This window comes from Eschrichtius robustus, chromosome 8, assembly GCF_028021215.1.
Source record: "Eschrichtius robustus isolate mEscRob2 chromosome 8, mEscRob2.pri, whole genome shotgun sequence".
NCBI lineage: Eukaryota > Metazoa > Chordata > Mammalia > Artiodactyla > Eschrichtiidae > Eschrichtius > Eschrichtius robustus.
In genome coordinates this window covers 34,000,315-34,020,253 of record NC_090831.1, presented here as the reverse complement: position 1 = coordinate 34,020,253, position 19,939 = coordinate 34,000,315, and positions in this window count along the sequence as shown.

Sequence of the window (19,939 nt, the reverse complement as noted above, 5' to 3'; positions counted from 1 at the left end):
AAAGGACACCTGCCCTAAAAAAGTGTGCTGAAGTAGGGAGTGGACAAAAAAATTCAAAACAGGCAAATGTTTCAAGAGGAGGGTATGAAGAGTTAAGTTTTATTCACACTCTTTTTAAAAAGAAGGAAAATGGATAAAAGCTCAACCTCAGGGAGTGTTAGACCCATGCAATCTAATCTACAAAAAGTTTCAACTTACACCAGTCCACTGACCATCAGCAAAAAGTCTACAAACAATAAATGCTGAAGGGGTTTTAGAGAACTGTGTACCCTCTACCTGCTGGTGAGACGTAAAGGGGTCACAGCCAATAATGAGAACAGAAAGGAGCTCTGTTTCAAAGTAAAAATGGAGGTACCGTTCAATCCAGCAGGCGCACCATTGGACCTCTCACCTGAGAAGACAAGAATCGAGAAGACACAGGCCGCAAAAGCTGCAGAGCAGCCTTATTCATAAGAGCCAAGAGAGTAAAGCAATCAAAATGTACAACAACAGGTGAATGGATAAAGAAGAAGTGGTTCATGTACACAATGGAATATTAGCTATGGAAAACAATGAACCATTGCTCTCTGAGGCACCACAAATGAGTCTGGAGATAATCATGAAACATGAGGTAGGTCGGAAAGCAAAAGACCTATACTCTATGATATCACTTATAGGCGTTATCTAATAACTGACACAAATGAACATATTTCCACAGAGAAAGACACTCACAGAGTTAGAAAACAAACTATGCTCATCTAAAAGGAAAGGTGGGGGGAATGGATAAATTAAGATTAGTGTTACTATATGGATACAAACACATATTATATACATATCTCAAAAAGACCGACAATATAGCAAGGGAGGTCTGCGGAACCCTCTGTAACATTTTACAAGGGAAGAGGATCTGTACTTGAATAGACATATGTAATGTACAAATGAACCAGATTGTGTACACCTAGGACAAACGATATGCTAAGCTTTGCCCCAATTAAAAAAAAAATTTAAAACCAAGAAGAAATAATGAGACATAAACTTATGGGGGTTTCTCCATGCACATTCCAATGTAATTTACAACCTAGGAACACGACTTCCAGAAAGGCTCTGCTGCCCTAGTACCCAGATTTGGGAATGGAGAAATGCTGCCTGCTTGAGGCCTCTTCCCACAACAGCAGCTTTAAACCCATTGCTAAAGGTCACTAAATATTCACCACACTTGCAGTTCGGTAAATGACACCTGCTCTCTAAAAAAATTCTGGGGTGGAAAATCGACCAAAAATTTCAAAAGAGGGCAACCTTCCAAGAGGACGATTTCAAGAGTTATACTGTACGCCCAACTGTTTCCTTTTTTGAACAGAAAAGAAAACGGCGGAGAAAAATAATGAGTTTTACGAATTTTCAACGACATGCAAACCCAAATTACAAAATCCTATCAGCTCACAGCAGCCAGAAGGGCCATTAGCATACAGGCTGCAAACAATAAATGCTGAAGCGATTGTGGAGAAATGCGTACCCTCGATTCTAAGGGGGACGTGGTAAGTGCCACTAATGAAAACGCAAAGAAGGTGCTTTGAAAAGGGAAACACGGTGCTACCAGTCAGTCAATCACACCCACTGCTGGGCCTATCACCTGAGAACATGAGAATCAAAAAGTCACAGGCTGGCAATCCTGCACTCCAACAATATTTACCATCGCCAACGCTTGGAAGCAATGAAAATGTCCATCAACCGAGGAATGCACAAAGTAGAAGTGGTCCACGTACACAGTGGAAAATTACTCCAATAAGAAATAAAAATTAAGTTTAAAAATCCAACAAAAGTAAGGAGACATCAGATTGTGTGGGTGTGTCCGGGCACACTCCACTCTAATTTATAACCGAGAAACACCACAGGCCGCAAGGGCTTTTCCCTAGGTACCAGGGTGGGGAACATAGAAAGGCTGCCACCCTCTGGCAGTTACCTGCACAAGCAGCTTTAAAGCCTGTGCGAATGGTCATTGCATAGGAACAAGTACTGCAGAACTGTAAATGAAACCTGCCCTCAAAATGTCTTGAGGGAGGTAATGGCCAAAACATTTCAAAATGTGACACATACTTTAAGAGAACCCTCTGAAGAACGAAGGGGTAATCACAGCTTGAAAAATAAAAAGGACATGTCTTAAAGCTCAATTTCAACGGATTATGAGGCACGTGCGAATTCAACCACAAAGCGGTATCAGCTCACAAGTGGCAGAATAACCATCAGCAAGAAAACTACAAACAATAAATGCTGAAGGTGTTGTGGAGAAATGCCTACCCTCAACTTCAAGGGGGACGTGACTTGGAAAGGGCCACGAACGAGAACAGAAGGGAGGTGCCTTAAAAAGGTAAACATTGAGCTACCATATGATCCAGCAGGCCCACTCCTCGACCTATAATCTAAGAAGAGAGAATTGGAAAGACACAGGCAGGCAAATCTGCATGGCACAGTATTACAATAGCCAAGATATGGAAGTAACCAAGAAGTCCACCAACAGACGGGTGGACACAGAAGAACTCCTCCATGTACAGATGGAATATTCGCTAGTGAAAAAAATGAAACAATGCCATTTGCAGCACCATAGATGAGTCTAGACGTAATCACGCCACCTGTAGTAAGTGAGAAAGCAAAAGACACATATCCTATCATATCACTTTCAGGAGTACCTTCAAAATTGATACCAGTGAAGATATTTCCACAGAGAAAGGCAATCACAGATTCATTAAAAAACTTATGGTTCACCAAATAGAAAGGGATGAGGATTGGACACACTACCATATTGGGGTTAACAGAGATATACAAACCATGTGAAATATATAATCACCAAAGATGTACGGAAGACCAGGAGAAGACTACTCAACATTGTGTCATAACCTACATGGGAAAAGGATGCGAGGAAGAATAGATACACGTATATGTGTGAAAGAAGCACATCTTGCACACCTAGAACAAACAAGGCATTGTAATCAAATGTGCTGGGATAAAAAATAAAAAGTAAATTACAAATATGAACAAGAAGTAATGAGACATAACCTTAAAGGGCTTTTTCCTGGCACATTCCATTCTAATTTACAACCTAGAACACCACTTCCATTAAGCCTCTGTTTCCCTAGTAACCAAATTTGGTAAAGGAGAAATGCTGCCACCTTGTGGCCGTTTCCTGCAAGAGCAGCTTTAAACTCACAGCTAATGGTCACTTAACACTCAGAAGGACTGAGGGCTGTAAAGGACACCTGCCCTAAAAAAGTGTGCTGAAGTAGGGAGTGGACAAAAAAATTCAAAACAGGCAAATGTTTCAAGAGGAGGGTATGAAGAGTTAAGTTTTATTCACACTCTTTTTAAAAAGAAGGAAAATGGATAAAAGCTCAACCTCAGGGAGTGTTAGACCCATGCAATCTAATCTACAAAAAGTTTCAACTTACACCAGTCGACTGACCATCAGCAAAAAGTCTACAAACAATAAATGCTGAAGGGGTTTTAGAGAACTGTGTACCCTCTACCTGCTGGTGAGACGTAAAGGGGTCACAGCCAATAATGAGAACAGAAAGGAGCTCTGTTTCAAAGTAAAAATGGAGGTACCGTTCAATCCAGCAGGCGCACCATTGGACCTCTCACCTGAGAAGACAAGAATCGAGAAGACACAGGCCGCAAAAGCTGCAGAGCAGCCTTATTCACAAGAGCCAAGAGAGTAAAGCAATCAAAATGTACAACAACAGGTGAATGGATAAAGAAGAAGTGGTCCATGTACACAATGGAATATTAGCTATGGAAAACAATGAACCATTGCTCTCTGAGGCACCACAAATGAGTCTGGAGATAATCATGAAACATGAGGTAGGTCGGAAAGCAAAAGACCTATACTCTATGATATCACTTAAAGGCGTTATCTAATAACTGACACAAATGAACATATTTCCACAGAGAAAGACACTCACAGAGTTAGAAAACAAACTATGCTCATCTAAAAGGAAAGGTGGGGGGAATGGATAAATTAAGATTAGTGTTACTATATGGATACAAACACATATTATATACATATCTCAAAAAGACCGACAATATAGCAAGGGAGGTCTGCGGAACCCTCTGTAACATTTTACAAGGGAAGAGGATCTGTACTTGAATAGACATATGTAATGTACAAATGAACCAGATTGTGTACACCTAGGACAAACAATATGCTAAGCTTTGCCCCAATTAAAAAAAAAATTTAAAACCAAGAAGAAATAATGAGACATAAACTTATGGGGGTTTCTCCATGCACATTCCAATGTAATTTACAACCTAGGAACACGACTTCCAGAAAGGCTCTGCTGCCCTAGTACCCAGATTTGGGAATGGAGAAATGCTGCCTGCTTGAGGCCTCTTCCCACAACAGCAGCTTTAAACCCATTGCTAAAGGTCACTAAATATTCACCACACTTGCAGTTCGGTAAATGACACCTGCTCTCTAAAAAAATTCTGGGGTGGAAAATCGACCAAAAATTTCAAAAGAGGGCAACCTTCCAAGAGGACGATTTCAAGAGTTATACTGTACGCCCAACTGTTTCCTTTTTTGAACAGAAAAGAAAACGGCGGAGAAAAATAATGAGTTTTACGAATTTTCAACGACATGCAAACCCAAATTACAAAATCCTATCAGCTCACAGCAGCCAGAAGGGCCATTAGCATACAGGCTGCAAACAATAAATGCTGAAGCGATTGTGGAGAAATGCGTACCCTCGATTCTAAGGGGGACGTGGTAAGTGCCACTAATGAAAACGCAAAGAAGGTGCTTTGAAAAGGGAAACACGGTGCTACCAGTCAGTCAATCACACCCACTGTTGGGCCTATCACCTGAGAACATGAGAATCAAAAAGTCACAGGCTGGCAATCCTGCACTCCAACAATATTTACCATCGCCAACGCTTGGAAGCAATGAAAATGTCCATCAACCGAGGAATGCACAAAGTAGAAGTGGTCCACGTACACAGTGGAATATTACTCCAATAAGAAATAAAAATTAAGTTTAAAAATCCAACAAAAGTAAGGAGACATCAGATTGTGTGGGTGTGTCCGGGCACACTCCACTCTAATTTATAACCGAGAAACACCACAGGCCGCAAGGGCTTTTCCCTAGGTACCAGGGTGGGGAACATAGAAAGGATGCCACCCTCTGGCAGTTACCTGCACAAGCAGCTTTAAAGCCTGTGCTAATGGTCATTGCATAGGAACAAGTACTGCAGAACTGTAAATGAAACCTGCCCTCAAAATGTCTTGAGGGAGGTAATGGCCAAAACATTTCAAAATGTGACACATACTTTAAGAGAACCCTCTGAAGAACGAAGGGGTAATCACAGCTTGAAAAATAAAAAGGACATGTCTTAAAGCTCAATTTCAACGGATTATGAGGCACGTGTGAATTCAACCACAAAGCGGTATCAGCTCACAAGTGGCAGAATAACCATCAGCAAGAAAACTACAAACAATAAATGCTGAAGGTGTTGTGGAGAAATGCCTACCCTCAACTTCAAGGGGGACGTGACTTGGAAAGGGCCACGAACGAGAACAGAAGGGAGGTGCCTTAAAAAGGTAAACATTGAGCTACCATATGATCCAGCAGGCCCACTCCTCGACCTATAATCTAAGAAGAGAGAATTGGAAAGACACAGGCAGGCAAATCTGCATGGCACAGTATTACAATAGCCAAGATATGGAAGTAACCAAGAAGTCCACCAACAGACGGGTGGACACAGAAGAACTCCTCCATGTACAGATGGAATATTCGCTAGTGAAAAAAATGAAACAATGCCATTTGCAGCACCATAGATGAGTCTAGACGTAATCACGCCACCTGTAGTAAGTGAGAAAGCAAAAGACACATATCCTATCATATCACTTTCAGGAGTACCTTCAAAATTGATACCAGTGAAGATATTTCCACAGAGAAAGGCAATCACAGATTCATTAAAAAACTTATGGTTCACCAAATAGAAAGGGATGAGGATTGGACACACTACCATATTGGGGTTAACAGAGATATACAAACCATGTGAAATATATAATCACCAAAGATGTACGGAAGACCAGGAGAAGACTACTCAACATTGTGTCATAACCTACATGGGAAAAGGATGCGAGGAAGAATAGATACACGTATATGTGTGAAAGAAGCACATCTTGCACACCTAGAACAAACAAGGCATTGTAATCAAATGTGCTGGGATAAAAAATAAAAAGTAAATTACAAATATGAACAAGAAGTAATGAGACATAACCTTAAAGGGCTTTTTCCTGGCACATTCCATTCTAATTTACAACCTAGAACACCACTTCCATTAAGCCTCTGTTTCCCTAGTAACCAAATTTGGTAAAGGAGAAATGCTGCCACCTTGTGGCCGTTTCCTGCAAGAGCAGCTTTAAACTCACAGCTAATGGTCACTTAACACTCAGAAGGACTGAGGGCTGTAAAGGACACCTGCCCTAAAAAAGTGTGCTGAAGTAGGGAGTGGACAAAAAAATTCAAAACAGGCAAATGTTTCAAGAGGAGGGTATGAAGAGTTAAGTTTTATTCACACTCTTTTTAAAAAGAAGGAAAATGGATAAAAGCTCAACCTCAGGGAGTGTTAGACCCATGCAATCTAATCTACAAAAAGTTTCAACTTACACCAGTCGACTGACCATCAGCAAAAAGTCTACAAACAATAAATGCTGAAGGGGTTTTAGAGAACTGTGTACCCTCTACCTGCTGGTGAGACGTAAAGGGGTCACAGCCAATAATGAGAACAGAAAGGAGCTCTGTTTCAAAGTAAAAATGGAGGTACCGTTCAATCCAGCAGGCGCACCATTGGACCTCTCACCTGAGAAGACAAGAATCGAGAAGACACAGGCCGCAAAAGCTGCAGAGCAGCCTTATTCACAAGAGCCAAGAGAGTAAAGCAATCAAAATGTACAACAACAGGTGAATGGATAAAGAAGAAGTGGTCCATGTACACAATGGAATATTAGCTATGGAAAACAATGAACCATTGCTCTCTGAGGCACCACAAATGAGTCTGGAGATAATCATGAAACATGAGGTAGGTCGGAAAGCAAAAGACCTATACTCTATGATATCACTTATAGGCGTTATCTAATAACTGACACAAATGAACATATTTCCACAGAGAAAGACACTCACAGAGTTAGAAAACAAACTATGCTCATCTAAAAGGAAAGGTGGGGGGAATGGATAAATTAAGATTAGTGTTACTATATGGATACAAACACATATTATATACATATCTCAAAAAGACCGACAATATAGCAAGGGAGGTCTGCGGAACCCTCTGTAACATTTTACAAGGGAAGAGGATCTGTACTTGAATAGACATATGTAATGTACAAATGAACCAGATTGTGTACACCTAGGACAAACGATATGCTAAGCTTTGCCCCAATTAAAAAAAAATTTTAAAACCAAGAAGAAATAATGAGACATAAACTTATGGGGGTTTCTCCATGCACATTCCAATGTAATTTACAACCTAGGAACACGACTTCCAGAAAGGCTCTGCTGCCCTAGTACCCAGATTTGGGAATGGAGAAATGCTGCCTGCTTGAGGCCTCTTCCCACAACAGCAGCTTTAAACCCATTGCTAAAGGTCACTAAATATTCACCACACTTGCAGTTCGGTAAATGACACCTGCTCTCTAAAAAAATTCTGGGGTGGAAAATCGACCAAAAATTTCAAAAGAGGGCAACCTTCCAAGAGGACGATTTCAAGAGTTATACTGTACGCCCAACTGTTTCCTTTTTTGAACAGAAAAGAAAACGGCGGAGAAAAATAATGAGTTTTACGAATTTTCAACGACATGCAAACCCAAATTACAAAATCCTATCAGCTCACAGCAGCCAGAAGGGCCATTAGCATACAGGCTGCAAACAATAAATGCTGAAGCGATTGTGGAGAAATGCGTACCCTCGATTCTAAGGGGGACGTGGTAAGTGCCACTAATGAAAACGCAAAGAAGGTGCTTTGAAAAGGGAAACACGGTGCTACCAGTCAGTCAATCACACCCACTGTTGGGCCTATCACCTGAGAACATGAGAATCAAAAAGTCACAGGCTGGCAATCCTGCACTCCAACAATATTTACCATCGCCAACGCTTGGAAGCAATGAAAATGTCCATCAACCGAGGAATGCACAAAGTAGAAGTGGTCCACGTACACAGTGGAATATTACTCCAATAAGAAATAAAAATTAAGTTTAAAAATCCAACAAAAGTAAGGAGACATCAGATTGTGTGGGTGTGTCCGGGCACACTCCACTCTAATTTATAACCGAGAAACACCACAGGCCGCAAGGGCTTTTCCCTAGGTACCAGGGTGGGGAACATAGAAAGGATGCCACCCTCTGGCAGTTACCTGCACAAGCAGCTTTAAAGCCTGTGCTAATGGTCATTGCATAGGAACAAGTACTGCAGAACTGTAAATGAAACCTGCCCTCAAAATGTCTTGAGGGAGGTAATGGCCAAAACATTTCAAAATGTGACACATACTTTAAGAGAACCCTCTGAAGAACGAAGGGGTAATCACAGCTTGAAAAATAAAAAGGACATGTCTTAAAGCTCAATTTCAACGGATTATGAGGCACGTGTGAATTCAACCACAAAGCGGTATCAGCTCACAAGTGGCAGAATAACCATCAGCAAGAAAACTACAAACAATAAATGCTGAAGGTGTTGTGGAGAAATGCCTACCCTCAACTTCAAGGGGGACGTGACTTGGAAAGGGCCACGAACGAGAACAGAAGGGAGGTGCCTTAAAAAGGTAAACATTGAGCTACCATATGATCCAGCAGGCCCACTCCTCGACCTATAATCTAAGAAGAGAGAATTGGAAAGACACAGGCAGGCAAATCTGCATGGCACAGTATTACAATAGCCAAGATATGGAAGTAACCAAGAAGTCCACCAACAGACGGGTGGACACAGAAGAACTCCTCCATGTACAGATGGAATATTCGCTAGTGAAAAAAATGAAACAATGCCATTTGCAGCACCATAGATGAGTCTAGACGTAATCACGCCACCTGTAGTAAGTGAGAAAGCAAAAGACACATATCCTATCATATCACTTTCAGGAGTACCTTCAAAATTGATACCAGTGAAGATATTTCCACAGAGAAAGGCAATCACAGATTCATTAAAAAACTTATGGTTCACCAAATAGAAAGGGATGAGGATTGGACACACTACCATATTGGGGTTAACAGAGATATACAAACCATGTGAAATATATAATCACCAAAGATGTACGGAAGACCAGGAGAAGACTACTCAACATTGTGTCATAACCTACATGGGAAAAGGATGCGAGGAAGAATAGATACACGTATATGTGTGAAAGAAGCACATCTTGCACACCTAGAACAAACAAGGCATTGTAATCAAATGTGCTGGGATAAAAAATAAAAAGTAAATTACAAATATGAACAAGAAGTAATGAGACATAACCTTAAAGGGCTTTTTCCTGGCACATTCCATTCTAATTTACAACCTAGAACACCACTTCCATTAAGCCTCTGTTTCCCTAGTAACCAAATTTGGTAAAGGAGAAATGCTGCCACCTTGTGGCCGTTTCCTGCAAGAGCAGCTTTAAACTCACAGCTAATGGTCACTTAACACTCAGAAGGACTGAGGGCTGTAAAGGACACCTGCCCTAAAAAAGTGTGCTGAAGTAGGGAGTGGACAAAAAAATTCAAAACAGGCAAATGTTTCAAGAGGAGGGTATGAAGAGTTAAGTTTTATTCACACTCTTTTTAAAAAGAAGGAAAATGGATAAAAGCTCAACCTCAGGGAGTGTTAGACCCATGCAATCTAATCTACAAAAAGTTTCAACTTACACCAGTCGACTGACCATCAGCAAAAAGTCTACAAACAATAAATGCTGAAGGGGTTTTAGAGAACTGTGTACCCTCTACCTGCTGGTGAGACGTAAAGGGGTCACAGCCAATAATGAGAACAGAAAGGAGCTCTGTTTCAAAGTAAAAATGGAGGTACCGTTCAATCCAGCAGGCGCACCATTGGACCTCTCACCTGAGAAGACAAGAATCGAGAAGACACAGGCCGCAAAAGCTGCAGAGCAGCCTTATTCACAAGAGCCAAGAGAGTAAAGCAATCAAAATGTACAACAACAGGTGAATGGATAAAGAAGAAGTGGTCCATGTACACAATGGAATATTAGCTATGGAAAACAATGAACCATTGCTCTCTGAGGCACCACAAATGAGTCTGGAGATAATCATGAAACATGAGGTAGGTCGGAAAGCAAAAGACCTATACTCTATGATATCACTTATAGGCGTTATCTAATAACTGACACAAATGAACATATTTCCACAGAGAAAGACACTCACAGAGTTAGAAAACAAACTATGCTCATCTAAAAGGAAAGGTGGGGGGAATGGATAAATTAAGATTAGTGTTACTATATGGATACAAACACATATTATATACATATCTCAAAAAGACCGACAATATAGCAAGGGAGGTCTGCGGAACCCTCTGTAACATTTTACAAGGGAAGAGGATCTGTACTTGAATAGACATATGTAATGTACAAATGAACCAGATTGTGTACACCTAGGACAAACGATATGCTAAGCTTTGCCCCAATTAAAAAAAAATTTTAAAACCAAGAAGAAATAATGAGACATAAACTTATGGGGGTTTCTCCATGCACATTCCAATGTAATTTACAACCTAGGAACACGACTTCCAGAAAGGCTCTGCTGCCCTAGTACCCAGATTTGGGAATGGAGAAATGCTGCCTGCTTGAGGCCTCTTCCCACAACAGCAGCTTTAAACCCATTGCTAAAGGTCACTAAATATTCACCACACTTGCAGTTCGGTAAATGACACCTGCTCTCTAAAAAAATTCTGGGGTGGAAAATCGACCAAAAATTTCAAAAGAGGGCAACCTTCCAAGAGGACAATTTCAAGAGTTATACTGTACGCCCAACTGTTTCCTTTTTTGAACAGAAAAGAAAACGGCGGAGAAAAATAATGAGTTTTACGAATTTTCAACGACATGCAAACCCAAATTACAAAATCCTATCAGCTCACAGCAGCCAGAAGGGCCATTAGCATACAGGCTGCAAACAATAAATGCTGAAGCGATTGTGGAGAAATGCGTACCCTCGATTCTAAGGGGGACGTGGTAAGTGCCACTAATGAAAACGCAAAGAAGGTGCTTTGAAAAGGGAAACACGGTGCTACCAGTCAGTCAATCACACCCACTGCTGGGCCTATCACCTGAGAACATGAGAATCAAAAAGTCACAGGCTGGCAATCCTGCACTCCAAGAATATTTACCATCGCCAACGCTTGGAAGCAATGAAAATGTCCATCAACCGAGGAATGCACAAAGTAGAAGTGGTCCACGTACACAGTGGAAAATTACTCCAATAAGAAATAAAAATTAAGTTTAAAAATCCAACAAAAGTAAGGAGACATCAGATTGTGTGGGTGTGTCCGGGCACACTCCACTCTAATTTATAACCGAGAAACACCACAGGCCGCAAGGGCTTTTCCCTAGGTACCAGGGTGGGGAACATAGAAAGGCTGCCACCCTCTGGCAGTTACCTGCACAAGCAGCTTTAAAGCCTGTGCTAATGGTCATTGCATAGGAACAAGTACTGCAGAACTGTAAATGAAACCTGCCCTCAAAATGTCTTGAGGGAGGTAATGGCCAAAACATTTCAAAATGTGACACATACTTTAAGAGAACCCTCTGAAGAACGAAGGGGTAATCACAGCTTGAAAAATAAAAAGGACATGTCTTAAAGCTCAATTTCAACGGATTATGAGGCACGTGCGAATTCAACCACAAAGCGGTATCAGCTCACAAGTGGCAGAATAACCATCAGCAAGAAAACTACAAACAATAAATGCTGAAGGTGTTGTGGAGAAATGCCTACCCTCAACTTCAAGGGGGACGTAACTTGGAAAGGGCCACGAACGAGAACAGAAGGGAGGTGCCTTAAAAAGGTAAACATTGAGCTACCATATGATCCAGCAGGCCCACTCCTCGACCTATAATCTAAGAAGAGAGAATTGGAAAGACACAGGCAGGCAAATCTGCATGGCACAGTATTACAATAGCCAAGATATGGAAGTAACCAAGAAGTCCACCAACAGACGGGTGGACACAGAAGAACTCCTCCATGTACAGATGGAATATTCGCTAGTGAAAAAAATGAAACAATGCCATTTGCAGCACCATAGATGAGTCTAGACGTAATCACGCCACCTGTAGTAAGTGAGAAAGCAAAAGACACATATCCTATCATATCACTTTCAGGAGTACCTTCAAAATTGATACCAGTGAAGATATTTCCACAGAGAAAGGCAATCACAGATTCATTAAAAAACTTATGGTTCACCAAATAGAAAGGGATGAGGATTGGACACACTACCATATTGGGGTTAACAGAGATATACAAACCATGTGAAATATATAATCACCAAAGATGTACGGAAGACCAGGAGAAGACTACTCAACATTGTGTCATAACCTACATGGGAAAAGGATGCGAGGAAGAATAGATACACGTATATGTGTGAAAGAAGCACATCTTGCACACCTAGAACAAACAAGGCATTGTAATCAAATGTGCTGGGATAAAAAATAAAAAGTAAATTACAAATATGAACAAGAAGTAATGAGACATAACCTTAAAGGGCTTTTTCCTGGCACATTCCATTCTAATTTACAACCTAGAACACCACTTCCATTAAGCCTCTGTTTCCCTAGTAACCAAATTTGGTAAAGGAGAAATGCTGCCACCTTGTGGCCGTTTCCTGCAAGAGCAGCTTTAAACTCACAGCTAATGGTCACTTAACACTCAGAAGGACTGAGGGCTGTAAAGGACACCTGCCCTAAAAAAGTGTGCTGAAGTAGGGAGTGGACAAAAAAATTCAAAACAGGCAAATGTTTCAAGAGGAGGGTATGAAGAGTTAAGTTTTATTCACACTCTTTTTAAAAAGAAGGAAAATGGATAAAAGCTCAACCTCAGGGAGTGTTAGACCCATGCAATCTAATCTACAAAAAGTTTCAACTTACACCAGTCGACTGACCATCAGCAAAAAGTCTACAAACAATAAATGCTGAAGGGGTTTTAGAGAACTGTGTACCCTCTACCTGCTGGTGAGACGTAAAGGGGTCACAGCCAATAATGAGAACAGAAAGGAGCTCTGTTTCAAAGTAAAAATGGAGGTACCGTTCAATCCAGCAGGCGCACCATTGGACCTCTCACCTGAGAAGACAAGAATCGAGAAGACACAGGCCGCAAAAGCTGCAGAGCAGCCTTATTCACAAGAGCCAAGAGAGTAAAGCAATCAAAATGTACAACAACAGGTGAATGGATAAAGAAGAAGTGGTCCATGTACACAATGGAATATTAGCTATGGAAAACAATGAACCATTGCTCTCTGAGGCACCACAAATGAGTCTGGAGATAATCATGAAACATGAGGTAGGTCGGAAAGCAAAAGACCTATACTCTATGATATCACTTATAGGCGTTATCTAATAACTGACACAAATGAACATATTTCCACAGAGAAAGACACTCACAGAGTTAGAAAACAAACTATGCTCATCTAAAAGGAAAGGTGGGGGGAATGGATAAATTAAGATTAGTGTTACTATATGGATACAAACACATATTATATACATATCTCAAAAAGACCGACAATATAGCAAGGGAGGTCTGCGGAACCCTCTGTAACATTTTACAAGGGAAGAGGATCTGTACTTGAATAGACATATGTAATGTACAAATGAACCAGATTGTGTACACCTAGGACAAACGATATGCTAAGCTTTGCCCCAATTAAAAAAAAAAATTAAAACCAAGAAGAAATAATGAGACATAAACTTATGGGGGTTTCTCCATGCACATTCCAATGTAATTTACAACCTAGGAACACGACTTCCAGAAAGGCTCTGCTGCCCTAGTACCCAGATTTGGGAATGGAGAAATGCTGCCTGCTTGAGGCCTCTTCCCACAACAGCAGCTTTAAACCCATTGCTAAAGGTCACTAAATATTCACCACACTTGCAGTTCGGTAAATGACACCTGCTCTCTAAAAAAATTCTGGGGTGGAAAATCGACCAAAAATTTCAAAAGAGGGCAACCTTCCAAGAGGACGATTTCAAGAGTTATACTGTACGCCCAACTGTTTCCTTTTTTGAACAGAAAAGAAAACGGCGGAGAAAAATAATGAGTTTTACGAATTTTCAACGACATGCAAACCCAAATTACAAAATCCTATCAGCTCACAGCAGCCAGAAGGGCCATTAGCATACAGGCTGCAAACAATAAATGCTGAAGCGATTGTGGAGAAATGCGTACCCTCGATTCTAAGGGGGACGTGGTAAGTGCCACTAATGAAAACGCAAAGAAGGTGCTTTGAAAAGGGAAACACGGTGCTACCAGTCAGTCAATCACACCCACTGCTGGGCCTATCACCTGAGAACATGAGAATCAAAAAGTCACAGGCTGGCAATCCTGCACTCCAACAATATTTACCATCGCCAACGCTTGGAAGCAATGAAAATGTCCATCAACCGAGGAATGCACAAAGTAGAAGTGGTCCACGTACACAGTGGAAAATTACTCCAATAAGAAATAAAAATTAAGTTTAAAAATCCAACAAAAGTAAGGAGACATCAGATTGTGTGGGTGTGTCCGGGCACACTCCACTCTAATTTATAACCGAGAAACACCACAGGCCGCAAGGGCTTTTCCCTAGGTACCAGGGTGGGGAACATAGAAAGGCTGCCACCCTCTGGCAGTTACCTGCACAAGCAGCTTTAAAGCCTGTGCGAATGGTCATTGCATAGGAACAAGTACTGCAGAACTGTAAATGAAACCTGCCCTCAAAATGTCTTGAGGGAGGTAATGGCCAAAACATTTCAAAATGTGACACATACTTTAAGAGAACCCTCTGAAGAACGAAGGGGTAATCACAGCTTGAAAAATAAAAAGGACATGTCTTAAAGCTCAATTTCAACGGATTATGAGGCACGTGCGAATTCAACCACAAAGCGGTATCAGCTCACAAGTGGCAGAATAACCATCAGCAAGAAAACTACAAACAATAAATGCTGAAGGTGTTGTGGAGAAATGCCTACCCTCAACTTCAAGGGGGACGTAACTTGGAAAGGGCCACGAACGAGAACAGAAGGGAGGTGCCTTAAAAAGGTAAACATTGAGCTACCATATGATCCAGCAGGCCCACTCCTCGACCTATAATCTAAGAAGAGAGAATTGGAAAGACACAGGCAGGCAAATCTGCATGGCACAGTATTACAATAGCCAAGATATGGAAGTAACCAAGAAGTCCACCAACAGACGGGTGGACACAGAAGAACTCCTCCATGTACAGATGGAATATTCGCTAGTGAAAAAAATGAAACAATGCCATTTGCAGCACCATAGATGAGTCTAGACGTAATCACGCCACCTGTAGTAAGTGAGAAAGCAAAAGACACATATCCTATCATATCACTTTCAGGAGTACCTTCAAAATTGATACCAGTGAAGATATTTCCACAGAGAAAGGCAATCACAGATTCATTAAAAAACTTATGGTTCACCAAATAGAAAGGGATGAGGATTGGACACACTACCATATTGGGGTTAACAGAGATATACAAACCATGTGAAATATATAATCACCAAAGATGTACGGAAGACCAGGAGAAGACTACTCAACATTGTGTCATAACCTACATGGGAAAAGGATGCGAGGAAGAATAGATACACGTATATGTGTGAAAGAAGCACATCTTGCACACCTAGAACAAACAAGGCATTGTAATCAAATGTGCTGGGATAAAAAATAAAAAGTAAATTACAAATATGAACAAGAAGTAATGAGACATAACCTTAAAGGGCTTTTTCCTGGCACATTCCATTCTAATTTACAACCTAGAACACCACTTCCATTAAGCCTCTGTTTCCCTAGTAACCAAATTTGGTAAAGGAGAAATGCTGCCACCTTGTGGCCGTTTCCTGCAAGAGCAGCTTTAAACTCACAGCTAATGGTCACTTAACACTCAGAAGGACTGAGGGCTGTAAAGGACACCTGCCCTAAAAAAGTGTGCTGAAGTAGGGAGTGGACAAAAAAATTCAAAACAGGCAAATGTTTCAAGAGGAGGGTATGAAGAGTTAAGTTTTATTCACACTCTTTTTAAAAAGAAGGAAAATGGATAAAAGCTCAACCTCAGGGAGTGTTAGACCCATGCAATCTAATCTACAAAAAGTTTCAACTTACACCAGTCCACTGACCATCAGCAAAAAGTCTACAAACAATAAATGCTGAAGGGGTTTTAGAGAACTGTGTACCCTCTACCTGCTGGTGAGACGTAAAGGGGTCACAGCCAATAATGAGAACAGAAAGGAGCTCTGTTTCAAAGTAAAAATGGAGGTACCGTTCAATCCAGCAGGCGCACCATTGGACCTCTCACCTGAGAAGACAAGAATCGAGAAGACACAGGCCGCAAAAGCTGCAGAGCAGCCTTATTCACAAGAGCCAAGAGAGTAAAGCAATCAAAATGTACAACAACAGGTGAATGGATAAAGAAGAAGTGGTCCATGTACACAATGGAATATTAGCTATGGAAAACAATGAACCATTGCTCTCTGAGGCACCACAAATGAGTCTGGAGATAATCATGAAACATGAGGTAGGTCGGAAAGCAAAAGACCTATACTCTATGATATCACTTATAGGCGTTATCTAATAACTGACACAAATGAACATATTTCCACAGAGAAAGACACTCACAGAGTTAGAAAACAAACTATGCTCATCTAAAAGGAAAGGTGGGGGGAATGGATAAATTAAGATTAGTGTTACTATATGGATACAAACACATATTATATACATATCTCAAAAAGACCGACAATATAGCAAGGGAGGTCTGCGGAACCCTCTGTAACATTTTACAAGGGAAGAGGATCTGTACTTGAATAGACATATGTAATGTACAAATGAACCAGATTGTGTACACCTAGGACAAACGATATGCTAAGCTTTGCCCCAATTAAAAAAAAAATTTAAAACCAAGAAGAAATAATGAGACATAAACTTATGGGGGTTTCTCCATGCACATTCCAATGTAATTTACAACCTAGGAACACGACTTCCAGAAAGGCTCTGCTGCCCTAGTACCCAGATTTGGGAATGGAGAAATGCTGCCTGCTTGAGGCCTCTTCCCACAACAGCAGCTTTAAACCCATTGCTAAAGGTCACTAAATATTCACCACACTTGCAGTTCGGTAAATGACACCTGCTCTCTAAAAAAATTCTGGGGTGGAAAATCGACCAAAAATTTCAAAAGAGGGCAACCTTCCAAGAGGACGATTTCAAGAGTTATACTGTACGCCCAACTGTTTCCTTTTTTGAACAGAAAAGAAAACGGCGGAGAAAAATAATGAGTTTTACGAATTTTCAACGACATGCAAACCCAAATTACAAAATCCTATCAGCTCACAGCAGCCAGAAGGGCCATTAGCATACAGGCTGCAAACAATAAATGCTGAAGCGATTGTGGAGAAATGCGTACCCTCGATTCTAAGGGGGACGTGGTAAGTGCCACTAATGAAAACGCAAAGAAGGTGCTTTGAAAAGGGAAACACGGTGCTACCAGTCAGTCAATCACACCCACTGCTGGGCCTATCACCTGAGAACATGAGAATCAAAAAGTCACAGGCTGGCAATCCTGCACTCCAACAATATTTACCATCGCCAACGCTTGGAAGCAATGAAAATGTCCATCAACCGAGGAATGCACAAAGTAGAAGTGGTCCACGTACACAGTGGAAAATTACTCCAATAAGAAATAAAAATTAAGTTTAAAAATCCAACAAAAGTAAGGAGACATCAGATTGTGTGGGTGTGTCCGGGCACACTCCACTCTAATTTATAACCGAGAAACACCACAGGCCGCAAGGGCTTTTCCCTAGGTACCAGGGTGGGGAACATAGAAAGGCTGCCACCCTCTGGCAGTTACCTGCACAAGCAGCTTTAAAGCCTGTGCGAATGGTCATTGCATAGGAACAAGTACTGCAGAACTGTAAATGAAACCTGCCCTCAAAATGTCTTGAGGGAGGTAATGGCCAAAATATTTCAAAATGTGACACATACTTTAAGAGAACCCTCTGAAGAACGAAGGGGTAATCACAGCTTGAAAAATAAAAAGGACATGTCTTAAAGCTCAATTTCAACGGATTATGAGGCACGTGCGAATTCAACCACAAAGCGGTATCAGCTCACAAGTGGCAGAATAACCATCAGCAAGAAAACTACAAACAATAAATGCTGAAGGTGTTGTGGAGAAATGCCTACCCTCAACTTCAAGGGGGACGTAACTTGGAAAGGGCCACGAACGAGAACAGAAGGGAGGTGCCTTAAAAAGGTAAACATTGAGCTACCATATGATCCAGCAGGCCCACTCCTCGACCTATAATCTAAGAAGAGAGAATTGGAAAGACACAGGCAGGCAAATCTGCATGGCACAGTATTACAATAGCCAAGATATGGAAGTAACCAAGAAGTCCACCAACAGACGGGTGGACACAGAAGAACTCCTCCATGTACAGATGGAATATTCGCTAGTGAAAAAAATGAAACAATGCCATTTGCAGCACCATAGATGAGTCTAGACGTAATCACGCCACCTGTAGTAAGTGAGAAAGCAAAAGACACATATCCTATCATATCACTTTCAGGAGTACCTTCAAAATTGATACCAGTGAAGATATTTCCACAGAGAAAGGCAATCACAGATTCATTAAAAAACTTATGGTTCACCAAATAGAAAGGGATGAGGATTGGACACACTACCATATTGGGGTTAACAGAGATATACAAACCATGTGAAATATATAATCACCAAAGATGTACGGAAGACCAGGAGAAGACTACTCAACATTGTGTCATAACCTACATGGGAAAAGGATGCGAGGAAGAATAGATACACGTATATGTGTGAAAGAAGCACATCTTGCACACCTAGAACAAACAAGGCATTGTAATCAAATGTGCTGGGATAAAAAATAAAAAGTAAATTACAAATATGAACAAGAAGTAATGAGACATAACCTTAAAGGGCTTTTTCCTGGCACATTCCATTCTAATTTACAACCTAGAACACCACTTCCATTAAGCCTCTGTTTCCCTAGTAACCAAATTTGGTAAAGGAGAAATGCTGCCACCTTGTGGCCGTTTCCTGCAAGAGCAGCTTTAAACTCACAGCTAATGGTCACTTAACACTCAGAAGGACTGAGGGCTGTAAAGGACACCTGCCCTAAAAAAGTGTGCTGAAGTAGGGAGTGGACAAAAAAATTCAAAACAGGCAAATGTTTCAAGAGGAGGGTATGAAGAGTTAAGTTTTATTCACACTCTTTTTAAAAAGAAGGAAAATGGATAAAAGCTCAACCTCAGGGAGTGTTAGACCCATGCAATCTAATCTACAAAAAGTTTCAACTTACACCAGTCGACTGACCATCAGCAAAAAGTCTACAAACAATAAATGCTGAAGGGGTTTTAGAGAACTGTGTACCCTCTACCTGCTGGTGAGACGTAAAGGGGTCACAGCCAATAATGAGAACAGAAAGGAGCTCTGTTTCAAAGTAAAAATGGAGGTACCGTTCAATCCAGCAGGCGCACCATTGGACCTCTCACCTGAGAAGACAAGAATCGAGAAGACACAGGCCGCAAAAGCTGCAGAGCAGCCTTATTCACAAGAGCCAAGAGAGTAAAGCAATCAAAATGTACAACAACAGGTGAATGGATAAAGAAGAAGTGGTCCATGTACACAATGGAATATTAGCTATGGAAAACAATGAACCATTGCTCTCTGAGGCACCACAAATGAGTCTGGAGATAATCATGAAACATGAGGTA